The 14574-nt window shown below is 46.7% G+C and overlaps 1 protein-coding gene across 1 annotated transcript in view; it reads right to left on the bottom strand.

The window, feature by feature from the left end:
• Positions 1–14574, bottom strand: part of LOC142818071 (uncharacterized) — a 294427-nt gene that overhangs the window by 68346 nt on the left and 211507 nt on the right. The gene's annotated exons all lie outside the window — the stretch shown is intronic.

Genomic DNA, 14574 nt, shown 5'->3' on the forward strand with positions numbered 1-14574 from the left:
TGACACTAACGATCTACTTGTCTCACAGCAATGCGTATTTACAGAGACCAAATCCACAACTGACGACGTTGTCCGTACGCTCTCTTCCATAACCACTTTTTTTTTACTTTCGGCGTTCTTAGATATAGAGAAGACCTATGACTCTACGCGGCGCTTTGGCATACTCGGAGACCTGTGACATTTAGGAGTGCGCGGAAAAACTTCGGGAATAATTCAAAGTAACTTGTCTATTTGTGCATTCGTGTTCAAGAAGTCACTCTTTTGCCCAAACGTTTGTCCAAAAAAGCAACAGTGTGACAAGATATTGTACGGAGTTGTTCACGTTTTATTAGAAAAATTAATTTCTTGCGCCTACACACCCCACGCGGTATGCTTTATTGCACATATACCAATGACGTACAGGAGTTTTCTAAATCGGGCGACCTTTCAATGTGTTCAGCAGACGATAATGGCTTCAAATGGAACACACGAAAAATATTGAAGTCTTATTCTCTTATTCACCAATGGAGGGTCTGATATGGCGAGAGCGCCACGCTCTTGGAATGAATGGACACAGACGTGGTCGAAAAAAACCAAGTCCAACACATATTTACATTTATTCAACTACCTGTGAGAACGACGATATCGTCAGCCAAACTATTATAACATCAATTGCTAATAACACGCTAAAAAACCTTACACAAAACTACACAACAGTAAACAACATGACAAACACAATAACACACACAATGCAGTTCAACGAACGCCTTACTCACCACAAGCCACCCCCCCCCCCCCCCCCCTACAGGTGGCCGCGGTGCCCTGCACTGGGGACCCACGCGAGAGAAACATTCGCGCTACCGCCCCACGCCAAAAGGGAGCAGCTCATTTTTTTGCGCGCTGCCATAAAGGCTTGCCGCCAAGCGTCGCCGCCGGCGCTAACGTTTTCTAACCTTAATGATGATGATGGCGATAAACACTCACAAGCACAATGCCACCTGCCGCTCAATAGTTGTGACCATGAAATGCAACTTCTGCGCCAGAGACGTGCGCCACGCGGCGCAAACAACTTTACAGAGGGTGTCAGAACCCCCACACCATCCACATACTGACAAAACTTTTCATGATTCCTAGCGGTCTTTGAAAGTTAAAATTAAGTTCCTGGCTCTCTTATCGGATGCCAAAAAAACTTCATAGGGCATATCAAGTAGATAACAAACTAGTGTTTACAAACCATGAATATTCCCGAAGTTGACTACATATTCAAAATATTCGTGGCCTTCAAAGTCTTCTTTGAAACACTTGTCTTGGACTTCGTTGGTAGAGACAAAAATTTTTATTAAATTATTATAGTAACCTAAAATGCGCTGCCTCAGATTACAAGGCGATGAATTATCAGTATATTACACCGATTGCCTGGAAGATGCTTGATCCAGCAACCATATAGTCATTCATCTCTTTTATAATAATAATAATAATGCTTACTTGCCATCTTTGTGAAATACAGATGGAGGGATTGTAGAAAAAAAGCCATCTCCGGACAGCCTGACTAGCCTACAACACTATGTATTTTGCAGTGTGGCAATATTACATACAAACATACAACATAATATGATAAGTACGTATATACTCCTGCACTTTCACATAATTATACAAACACAAAGCCACACACATACGCATATATACATATACTGGCAAGCTAGTGCTTTAACATATTTCAACACACACTTTTCTCTTAAAAGGCAACAGAATAAAAATTGTGTCTGTTTTGCACATAAATCCATGCAGAAACCACATGCATGATTTTAAGACCTTTGAATGAGATCGTAGATAGATCCAACTGCATTGATCTATAGCTGTTTAGTAGTGCAGGTATTGTGCAGTGTAGCATTTGTTTTCTGTAGTTTGAACACGGTTTCGGTACTAACCACTCCTCTAATTGTCTGGTACCTTAACTTGGAGCTTTTCTTTGAAATTGGGCAAGATTACATAGTTGTTGATGTTCCGATAGTGATGTTGTCTGTATATGTGACTCAAATGATATTGGCAGAGATTATGTGCAGGGATCACGCCCGATTTCTTAAGGAAAATCATTGTCGATGCTGTGTAAGAAGCGTTGTATGCGTGCCGAAGATACTTTTTTGTAACTGGAAAATACATTCTAGATTCGTTTGTGTCGTGTTGCCCCATACTATTTGAGAAAAGTTTAAATGTGATTGGAAAACTGGATTAAATAGTAATTTAACACATGTGGGAAGAATGTAGAGTAAGCGACCTACCACCCTTGTGATTTCGCTTGCTTTACTTAAGACGTAATTAACATAATTATCTCCTGACATGTTGGCGGAAAAGATAACACCCAAACATTTGAAATTTTCGGTAATTTCAATACTTCAAGAATGTAACAATATATCTTGATGTGTAGGTATGCGCTTGTTCTTTGGCCTGAATATGACTGCTTTTGTCTTGCCCGCATTTATTTTCATTAAATTTAATGCAGATCAATCCTCTAGACTTTTTATTGTATTGTTACATTGCTTTAATAGATCATCAATATCATTTCCAGTGTAAAACATGCTCGTGTCGTCGGCTAAACAATAAACTTTGCCTCACGGTCAATATTGACAATATCGTTCAGATAAATATTAAAATTCAGGGGCCCTAAGATACTTTCTTTTGGTACTCCGCAATGAACAGATCTTACTATAGAAGCAAAGGTGTAGATTTTCACAATTTTGGTTCTGTTAGATAAGTAGGATTTGATGAGAAATATTGCGTGTACCCGGATTCCGCAATAGCTTAATTTTTCTACTAAAATGCTATGGTCAACCAAATTAATATCTTTTGAAAAGTTTACGAAAATACCAATGACTATAGCTCTGTTTTCAAACCCTGTCATTATATATTCTTTCTGTTCAGCTGGTGCTCATTCAGCTGATTTATTCTTACGAAACCAAAAGTGGTGTGGTGTTAGCAGGTGATGTTTCTCAGTGAATGAAATTCGCTATTCTAGAATTCAAAACTTTTTCGGATACCTTTGAAAAGATTGGCAAAATAGATACCGGCCTATAATTTTTTAGATCGTTTCGACCTTACTTTTTTTTTTGTACAGAATGGTCACTTTCGCCGACTGCATTTTTTTTTTTCAGGAAAAATTGCCGATTGCAGGCACAAGATACACGCAGGTCGCGGGTTCGAATCCCGGCTGCGGCGGCTGCATTTCCGATGGAGGCGGAAATGTTGTAGGCCCGTGTGCTCAGATTTGGGTGCACATTAAAGAACCCTAGGTGGTCGAACTTTTATTTCCAGAGCCCTCCATTACAGCGTCTCTCTTAATCATATGATGGTTTTGGGACGTTGAACCACACATATCAATCAATCAAATCAAATGCAGACACACAATAAAGATATGATCGAATGTAGGAGCAATAATTTCAATTTCATGTATGATTGGGGCACCTGAAAACCATCAATGTCGCAGCTAGTGCTAATTTTTATTCTTTTTCTATTTGATACAACTTCGTGAGCCGTGACTGCTCAGGGTATATTGTATTCTCGCTACTAGTGCGAACGTATTTACTTGCTTTAGGAGGCTTATCTCTAGTGCATGCAATATCTGTAAAATATTATTAAACGCATCGGCTAGTTCAAGGCCTGATAATTCTTTACCATTGATTTGCAAATGCTGTAAATGTTTGTGACACTCATTGCGATTTAAGTCTGTTTGGCTTCGACCATATTAGAATATGGTTGCGGCTTTAAACGACCAATAGGATGAGTAGTACGCTGTGCGTGCATGCCATCATTTCGAAGTAAGTTTGTTTCGGTACTTTTTAAATATGGCTAGGGTATCTGCTGATCGTGTGTAAAGGAAATGTTTGCACAACTTGTCCCTGATTTTCATTTCTTCACGTAGTTCAGAGGTCACCCAAGGTTTCCAGACTTTTCTACTTTTTCTACGCGTTTTGGAAGGAAAACTTTGGTGATATATTACATAGAATATGTCAACGAAGTTATTGTAGGCTTCACTAGCATCGGTGATTTCAGTTATCACATCCCATGCAGCTTTCAGCAAGGAGTCACAAAAAGTTTTTTTTTTCTGAAATTGTTTGGTAATACATTGCAGGGAAGTGTTTCCCTTTAACCCCCTTATTTCAGCACACAAAAATACTGGCAAGTGATCACTGAGAGAACAAGTTAAGACACCAGATTTAATGATGGACTGCGAGAAATTGGTGAATAATAAATCCAGGGTTGACTGCTCTTCGGTTGTGACCCTGGTAAGTATGTTATTACGGTTCGTAAAACCATTCAATATTATGATCGTACTGGCTTTATACTAGCCCCGTAGAAAGCCAGTATGTAGACTCAAACGTGTGATTGCTACATTTGCATAGATCTTCCTTCTTTATATATATAAACATCAGACTGTGGAGTTCTACGAACACGTAGTGCCACCACTCGACGCAGTTTTTGAATAGCGCAAAATCCGAATTTCTTGAACAGTATGTTGCGCACCAAGTGCCACTACAGCGTTAGAAACAACGATTGAGCCAAATATTAGGTGTATTTGCTCATTGAACATACATGGAAAGAGCTACGAAAAACTGTCCGCTCATCGGACGCGTCGCCGAACCACCGTGAAGTGCATGTCAGTTCCCTTGCCAGAAAGACGGCGAAAATGAAAGCAGACGCAAGAGCTTTACAATCTACAAAAACAGACCCCAGTCGACGCTACTGTTGCGTTATTATTTGCCAAGAATACTTCATTGTTGCTATTTCCATCAGCTTTTGCGAAGCAGAACGGCGAGAGCGCTGGATACGGGCCGCTGTCAACATGTTGGGTAAGCGAATTACTCGCGTTCCCCATAGCCGTTCCAATGAGAATGTGTGAATATGTAGGTCTCCTGTTAATATTTCGAGTTGCCTTCACGGAGAAACGTGGTAACATTGATTACGAATCTTAACAGAGAGGCGCGCACAGTGCAGCAATAGACAGGTGACGCGTCCGATAAACATCGTACACCCCGCGACCACCGATAATTTGAAGTTATCGTCATCACACGGCATTACGCACACAGGGCTTTAAAACCTGTGAGTTCCGGCTTGAACTAGAAATGCGAACCCATACGTCATACAGGTGAAAAGCAAAATGATCGTGACTACAATCAGGTTTTTCTAGCTTTGGTCTTCGCGAGTGCCGGAGCTATCTTGGAGGCCTCGATTGTGCCTTTCATTGTACACCGAGGAAGTGCACACGCACGTATCCCCTTCCGCAGTATATATATACAAACGAATAACAACCGTCGAGAGAACATTCTAGCATGTGTTATAAAGCATTGCAATGCATAGAAAGCGAGCGATCAATGGAGAATGCAAATGCAAAGACAAAAATCGCAACCCCTATTCCTGACAAATAAAGCGAGATTCGTACCACTAATTGTAAGATAGATTGCTCGTGTATGCACTTCATCGCTTTGGCATTATGTGCACGTTGAAGTTTAACGCATTTAGGTGTTACAGAACTGACGTCGGAGTGATTGCCTTGGACTCAATATCATGCGATGCTCGCTTGCACTTTTGCAGTACGCCAAATTAAACAAAACATATTCACGTTGTACCCACAGTTCGTTTTGATGAACTTCCTACTTTTCTGATGTGAGGTTGAATTGAGTGTAGGAACTTGCCCGGTCGTTGATATTCAGGAAACTGCGTCTTAGGGGGAGATGCTACTCGAAGACACTTCTTCTTTATAATTCACCCTAGAGCAATGAAACATGAGCTGTTTATGGAACTTTTTACGCTGCTTTCAAATATATTATTAGTTTTTTTGCAAGTTGCACACTTTTACCTCTACAACATGACAAAGTAAAAACTTTAGCCCTTTCGCCCCCCCCTCTTTTCATCTCTAAACTTCTGAAATTTTTTACCATTCATAATTCTTAACGCCTAAAATAAAGTCTAGAGTGCAAATAACTAATTAGGAAGCACATACAAAATGTGTAATGTAAACATTTTGACAGCAATCTGTCTGGCTGGGTAGAAGAGTTTAGAAAATTGAAATTGCTCCAGCCACAGTTCAAATAGAGTCCGACGTTTCGAGACCGACTCGGTCCCTTCCTCAGGGGGTGACTGTCTTGGTCATGGAAGTGTCGTCGCGTCGTGTTCTCTCACCACGGCTCCGGCTTTCCCTTTCCACCACGTTTCGGGGACCGTGAACGTACACCGAAGGCATTCGGGAGTTTTAGCTTGTACGTACACTTCTTTACGTTACCGTGTTACCGGATACCGGATAGAATCTGCGCATGCGCGGGTATTTACGGAACGTAAACCTTTACGTTTCCCTCCGGATCTGGTTTAAAAGTTTACGTTTCCTGCCATATAGATTTTACGTTTACAACCTTATCTCGCAAATACGCCTTCGTTCGTAGAAACTCGTGGTATGCGCATTGCGGGGACTCGAACCGTCGAGTTGCTATAAGCAGAAGTAGCTGAAGTGCGAGCGCCAATGGCCATTACATTGTTTCAGCCGGGTTACCAAAGCTAGAATGGCCTAGGACATAAATGCCGTAAACGTGCGAATTCCAGAGAAGCTGGATAGGTGGTGCCATCTAGCGGGGCGATAGTGAACCAGGTAATCACAAAATTGTTATTGCAGAAACATTGAGCATTGTACGTCTGATGCAAAAAACGCGCAGCGCCGTTATTACAAATGAGTTACCTTTTTAATCATTTTCACCTCAAAAACATTACGCGTAAGAATGTGTTCATGAATGTGGTTGCACGAAGTGTCACAAGATGTCGACACCATCGTTGCATTAGCCTTGTATTTTTCACTCTTTCGCGCATATGAGGATGCTGTACGCAATAAAAGAACGTCTCGTGATTACACCACAATGGTGATTTAATCATATGTAAGGTGAATGCAGTTTATATGCAGTGAGCATCACCATTTATGGTTTGCGAAAACGTAAAGGTATACGCGTTTACGTACGTACGTGAAAATTTACGTATGAGGAGCTAACACGTTGAAAGATATCCGTTCCGGTAAGACGGTAAACGCGAAACGGTTCAGATGGAGTTTAGATGTTGTTTAGAAGCTGTCTTCCTCGAACATCTAAACTCCATCGACCAAGCGATACAGTTCACGGTGGAACGAGAGCGAGACGGGGCGCTTCCGTTTCTCGATGTTTTAGTCAGACGACAAGGCGAGCGCATGACCTTTTCGGTGTATAGAAAGCCAACTCACACCGGCAGGTATTTGCATTTTGCGTCCTGTCATCCAACTGCCCACAAAGCTTCAGTGGTTTCGGCACTCCTTTCACGTGCACGAGTAATCTGCACGTCGGAGGGTGAGAGGAAGAAAGAAGAAAAGAGGATTGTCGCCGAGCTACGAAAGAATGGCTACACAGAAGCGTTCATCCGCCGGGCGTCACGCCGTTTGTCGAGACGACAACCACCGCACCGCGGAAAGACACCTGCAAGCGACACACCGCCCGACGCCCTTTCCGCCCTGGCCACACCACCGCACACGAGAAAAACGAAGGCGCCAAACAACCGCGTCGCCATTCCATATGTGCCGGGCATAAGTGAACAGCTCTCGAGAGTCCTAGGAAAAGCCGGGGTCACGGTAATCCATAAACCTGTTTCGACGCTCGCTCGCTTGCTACCGCGGCCGAAAGACCGACCTCCGAGGGAGCTACACCCGGGCGTTGTCTACAAAGTGTCGTGTTCTGGGTGTCCAGCCTGCTACATAGGCGAGAGCAAGTGTTTCCCGGAAAGAATGCGCCAACACAAGAACGACGTCAGGAAGATGGAAGTGCAAGGTAGCGCTCTGGCGGAGCACTGCGAGAAGCACGACCATAAAATTGACTTAGAGGGCGCTTCTGTTATTGAAACAGAACGGAATTTGGGAAAGAGGCTCTTGCTCGAGTCTTGGCACATTCAGCATACGCCTGCCAACGTGAACCGCTCGCTGGGAACAATGCCTTCGGTGTAGGTTCACGGTCTTCGAAACGTGGTGGAAAGGGAAAGCCGGAGCCGTGGGGAGAGAACACGACGCGACGACACTTCCATGACCAAGACAGTCACCCCCTGAGGAAGGGACCGAGTCGGTCTCGAAACGTCGGACTCTATTCGAACTGTGGCTGGAGCAATTTCAATTTTCTAAAAATATGTAATACGCGTGAAAAATAATAGACGTAAAAAGTCCATATTTCACCTACCCTTGTAAAAGTATTCATGCATTTTTTTATTATACAATAAATTATTGAAATTTAAACTAGATAATTGCATTTGTCATACTTTGAAAAACTTTGGGCAAAATTTCATGCCGATCCAAGCATAAATGTGCCCGAAAAGGCAGGGGCACATTGAGAAAAATGGCAAAATTTGTGTTTTGAGAAGAACTAGTTTAAAGATCAAATTGAGTTTTTATTTATGAAAGATAACATTAAATCAGATGAAATTTGAACACCAAAAAGAACAATCCTTTTTGTAGTGGCCACTGCGACTAAAATACGCCAGCAGCATGAGTTTCTCCCTCTCGGCGTTTTCGAGCCAAATCCTCACAGACAGTTCGCTCACAGACAGGGCCATGAAACGCTTGCCAAACTTCCGCTCCGTCTGGCAGAGCCTTGTGCCAACAGCAAGCTGGGAAGAAGTTCGACAGGACTGCGAAATCCAAACTAATTCCAGTGCCATGCCATTTTGCAGCATGTTTGTGCCACATTCCACCGTACATAATGGCAATGTCGTCCTTGCTAAGTTCTCTCACTGTGAGCTCTTTCGACCACACAATATTGGCGCTGACGTCATTCGTTGCTGCATCACGAATTTTCTGGCTGACGGGTGTGAATGACTTTTGATGCATTGGCTTTTGCGAGCCAACAACTGCCGCTAATCGGACCAGCTGCTCGTAGCCTATTCCTACAGAGTGCGCCGTACAACGGCTTTCACTTGCGAGCAATGCTTTTTTTTCATTCATAACGGAAATATTTACACAAGAAAAACATTTTTCCAGAAGAGTGATTCTTTTTATTATTTCTTGCACTGCATCAGCGAGAGAAACTGCTGCTATTTCAAGAATGAGGCTCCACTCTTCGACTCATGCGATCAACAATGGCTAGCGGCAGCTCATTATCGGCGGCAAGGTGCTTGAAGATTGCACACTTTCGACCTTATAACAGGCACCTTGGGCTCATTAGATGAAATTTTAAAGCATTTCCAGTTAAGTCTTGACCTGTATCTCCCCTTAAGACCAACAAAAGAGGAGGGCTTAGGCACGTTTGCTTGGGGACGGCTCTCTTCGCACTACCCATTTATGGCCAACGCGTCGTTGGGGGCGCTGTGGTGGCGTTTTTTTTTTTTTTGCAGTGCTGTCATGGCGGAGTCTGACGTTCATAGTTCCTCAAAGTGAACGTGAACATGGAACACTGAGTACACTTCAGTAATATTTTTTCAGCTCTGTCTTGTTTGTCAATCGCTCTGTCATTACGCAGTCCAACACACTTCGTAGGGGTCTGGCTAAAGAAGCAGGCGTGTCGCTTCCTCCCGCTGCATATGTCCTGCCATGACAGTCGAAGCTGGTACGCGATATTTAGTTTGTAGAAGCTACTAAGCATGTACCTATTGCACGTATTAGCCCTTTCGGCCCTGGCGGTGTCAATTGACACCACTGCACAAATTTTCTTCTAGTATCTCGGAAACCTAACCTATGCTGCTCATTTTTGGGGGCATAGTTCTTCAATGATCCCCACTGCAATTGATTCCAATATTGCGGCACGTTTGTGGAGGTAGCAGCCACAAAGAAGAAGAAGCCTGACCGAGGTCTTCCGTGAAGCCGAGGTGCGTAAGTTGAGGCGGGTAAGCGCCATTTTTGGGACGACGTACCGAAGCTGTTTCAGTGAGTTTCAGGCTGAAAAGTAAGGCGTTCGTTTCCATTTTGTGTGCACCATCGATTGACAGAAAAAAAGAAGCCACTTTTTTCAATTTCCTATCACAGGGCCCTAATTACCTAATTTGATGCCATGCTAATTAATCCGAAACTGCTTGTACCAGTGGCTCAATTTTTTGTTTGTGGTCTTCTGAGGTCCTAACTACGAGAAAAACGCGCACGAAAAGTGCATCTGACTAAAATAAAAAATCCAGGGCTGAAAGGGTTAGAACATAATTTCTCAAACAATAGCATAAATACTGATTATGTCTCGGGGTCGAGACATGGTCGAATGGAGCACACTGCGAGTCGAATAATCAACTTTATTTGGGCGAACCTGTGCCCAGTAAACGGAAATTCGGATTATAGTAGCAGTCTTTGACTGGTGGTGGTAGTGGATAGAAGATGAGAAAAGGCACCTAATTTCTGCAACCCGGTCGGGAGCCTGGCGCAGTGGCTGTTGGACTGATAGCGGCGAATGGAGCGTCAGCCGTCGATCAACGTACAAGCGAGGACACTTATACCCTTGCCATCGAATACTTTAGCGTTATTGCTAGTGGCGACGTGGGTTCTAGAGTAATCTGTGACGTTTCGAAGTGGGCGTCATCTTAACAAAACGATCTACTGAAGTCTCGAAGTTTCTCGAACATCGTAGGCGCGCGGTTTGTGCTGAACGTAGTGTACACTCTAAAAAAGTTGTACTCAGCTGGAAAGAACTGGGGAACGATGCGCCCGCTCTGCTCCGGTGACCTCGCACAAACCGGATTCTACCAGAGCAAATACATTCGTTTTCCACCCTTCTTCTCCGGTGATCGCCCGACGAAGAAGCCTGAGGAACACGGGGCCAATCCTTTGATTTTGCTACCGTGGTGGTAGAGGTTCTTGAAAGGGGAAAGAGCTGTTAATGTCTTTCAACACGAAGGCACCGACATGACATTAGTTATAGCGCGAGAACAAAACGACGGCACAGAGACAAGAAGGACACGAAAGACACGAGCGCTAACTTCCAGCTGAGTTTATTGCGCAGAGCGCGAAAATATATAGAGGAGACAGTAACCATGTGACAAAAACCATATGGCACAAAGAGCAGAACATGATTGAGAAAAAAACAAAAAAGCAATAGCACAGAAAAACGACAAAGAAAAATCTAAAAGGAAACGAAACAGAAAAGTAAAGATAAAATAACTACTTGCCCGCACCGAATTCTTCGAGGAAACTTAGTTCCTTCACGGACAGAGCAATGGAGGGCTTGCTAATGCAAGGCACCTGTTCGCGTGCCATCTGCGCGGCCTCGACAATGATTCGGGTGCGATCCTTTTTGTGCTTGTACAGCGTCGCTGTGTCCTTGAAAAGAGGCACACAATTGTTCTCAGTGCAGTGCTGAGCAAGAAAACCATCTTTCCCGTTTCTAACATTGTTTCTAACCCCACTTCTAATTTGCACCTAAAGTCTCTCAATAAACCTCAGTTGCACCGACACTGCTTCGCGGGCAGATGGGGGAGGGAGAGGAAAAGTTTGAGGAGAAAAGTATAAGAGGAGGAAGGGGCAGTCGACTGTCTCGGACGCGGTCCGCTGCCACCGGGAAAGGGAAAGCATCAGGTGAGCCGGCATGGGGAGGGAACAGGAGCACCACGTGACGAGCGTCAAAGGAGGTGGGCGGGGCCACAGACGTAAACAAACACGGACACGTGGATGCGGGCTTCGCTAGAGGCGCGCGATGAGTTTGGCGTAGCCAAAGAACTCAAGTAGGGCATCGAAGGCCCGCATGAGCCACGAGCGGTGTGCCTGGGGAAACCGGAGGTGGTCGAGGCTCACGTGTGGCAGTCCCAGACGACCGTAGGCGTCGAAGAGCCGCCGGCGTTGTTTGGTGTAGCCGGGGCACTGAAGCAGGATGTGCTCGGTCGTCTCCTCTGCCGGGCATTCGGCACACGAAGGGCTCCCGCTGTTGGTGAAGCGAAATCGCCTCGCAGCGGTGCGGGAACAGTCGGTGTGAAGCCGAAGCAGGAAGGCCTGGGCACGCTTGCTGATGCCGGTCCTCGGTAGCGGTCGCGGGGGGTTTCCTGTAGCCACACGTGAGTCCGGGCGTAAAGCGCGCACATGGCGCGCAATACGAAGGTGCGCAACATCGCCCGCGCGGATGAACGCTGAGACAGGTGTGCTGGGGTGGTGAGCCCCCTGGCGAGCACGTCCGCTGTCTCGTTTCCGAGTAGTCCCACATGAGACGGCACCCACTAAAAGACAACATCGCTCCGATTCCGCACGATCACTGCGAACTTCCACGCGAGCCGTTGCGAAACGTGGGCACCGTGCTCTCCGCGTGCAATTGTGAGGAGGGTGGCACGCGAGTCGCACACCACTGCTGCCGACTGTGGAAGTCAGCGAGTTTACTTGCCGCAAGATCAATCGCGCCAAGTTCAGTAGCAGCGGAGGAGGTACTGAGTAGAAGCCGGCACTTCTCACGTAGGCCGAGGGATGGGCGAAACAGGCGGCTGCAGCCGAACCATTCGCTGTGACCGAGCCGTCAGTGTACAATAGAAATCGGCCGGCGAGCCGCTCCTCAATCATCGCGACAGTCTCCTGGTGGAGGGCAGACTGGGGCGTGTTCTTTTTTGATCTGATGCCGGGGATTGTGGTCTTGATCTTGAGGCCGAGATCCTGGTGCGGGGGATCGGGAGGCAGCCGCAGTAAGGCGAATCGAGCACGAGCGCAGCGTACTCCAAGGCGCGCTGACCCATGCCTGAGTGGGGACGATTAAGGAGTCGTCCAGCCAGGCAACGTTCTTCGGACGTGAGGTACATGCGATGAATGTGGCGCAACGCACTGCCTCTCGCCCGAAGTGAAAGGGACGTCTCGCCAGCCTCCGCCAGGATGGGGGGCCGATCGGCGACGAGCGCGGCAGGCCATACAGGCGGCGTACGACGCCACAGTGAAGGGTCGTCCCTTTGCGCAGGTCGTAGCGCGACGAGCGCGACGGCATAGAGGACCCTGGCCGAGGCTACCGCGTTGAAGAAGCGCAGGCGATGTCCGGGGAGCAGCCCCTGTCACGGGCAAGGACGCAGGAGGCCATGCCGCCAATCCTACGTGTCTCGCTGCGAAAGGACGCCAACGCGGGCCTTCAGCTAAGCGGGTGGTCGATGGTAACACCAAGATAACGCACTTTGCGCTTCCATGGCAGCCGGTGGCAGCGAAGGACGAGCTGCAGACCGTCGAAGCGCCCCGTGCGCTTCGGCTGGATGTGCATGGCCTCCGTCTTGGCGGCTGAGAGCTGGAGTCCGATGCCTGTGATGAACCCATCCAATGCATCGATGGCAGCTTGGTGTCCCTCGCGGACTTGATGACCACGAAGGGTGGGGCCATTGAAGAAAAGCGCGATGTCGTCAGCGTAAGTAGCAGCACGCACCTCGTAAGCCGTGTCTCGTGGGATGTGCTCGATGAGGCGTGCGAGAGCTACGTTGAAGAGAAAAGGGCTCAACACACTGCCCTGCGGCACAGCCGCTGACACCACCCGAGGACCGCTGAGTTCACCGGCGACGCGCACAAGAAAAGACCAGCCACGGAGAAAAGCCGTGACGTATTGGAGCATGTTCCCGCACACACGCATCTCCCGAAGGGGGTCGAGGATGGTGTTGTGTGGGAGCGAGTCAAAAGCACTCTTGACGTCGAAAAGCAAGAGGTATCCCGCCTCCCCGCGGTGCTTGGCTTCCTCAAGAAGGCTCACGACGTCCGAGATCAAGTCCGCTGTCGCTCGATGGTCTCTGAAACCGGACTGTTCAGCCGCGAGGAAATCTAGAGCAGAAGAGATCCATTGAAGGCGCCGGAGCACCTTAGCTTCGGACGTTTTTCCCGCGGCCGAAGTGAGCGAAACGGGTCGGTACGATGAAAGCTCGGACTCCGGCTTCCCCTTCCTGTGGACAGGAATCACTAAGGCCTCTCCCCACAAAGATGGTAGCGCCCCCGTGCGCCAGATGGCGTTGTAAGCATCGAGAAGAGTTCAGTTCAGGCTGTCAAGGTGGATGGACGTGTTTTTTGAGCGCTCCGGATCGACTGCGCAGATAAGTGTTTTTGCATGTTTTGAGCTTGTCTTTATAATTATAAGGCAGCGCTTGAAATCTTCGTAGTACTTATTTTATGGTACGGCTTTTTCGGGGGCCAGACACCAGGTATTTATTAGTTAGTGCGGGTGTGTGTGTTTGCATTTTTTTTGTTTTTTTTGTTGTTTTTTTGCCACCCCGTGGGGGAGGTGCGCGTATATTGAACACGCAAGTTTTTGTAGTAGAGCTTAGACTTTCCTTTTTTTTTCTTCGAAGTGCAGGGCTCGAGTTTAGTAATGATTGAGTATAGGGACAATTGGTGTAAGAAAGGTATGGTTAAAAAGACTGTAAAGTGTTCAGGATGTGGAGTGGGTTTGAAAGTGGACCCAAGCGTAGAAGCGGATGGAGAAGAGGCTGACGCGAAGTGTAGGCAATGTGAGGTCGAGGAAAAAATGGAGAAAATGATGGTTGCCCAGAGTGAACTGCTGAGGAGAATCGCCGAGCTCGAGACTGCGGTGGCGACAGAGCAAGAGAAAATGAGGGCAATGGGAGAAAGACTGAAGTCCGCCGAGGAAGCGCTAGTGAAGCTGAACAAAGAAGCGACCTACCGAGAGAACAGTAGGGAACCGG

This window comes from Rhipicephalus microplus, chromosome 5, assembly GCF_043290135.1.
Source record: "Rhipicephalus microplus isolate Deutch F79 chromosome 5, USDA_Rmic, whole genome shotgun sequence".
Lineage (NCBI taxonomy): Eukaryota > Metazoa > Arthropoda > Arachnida > Ixodida > Ixodidae > Rhipicephalus > Rhipicephalus microplus.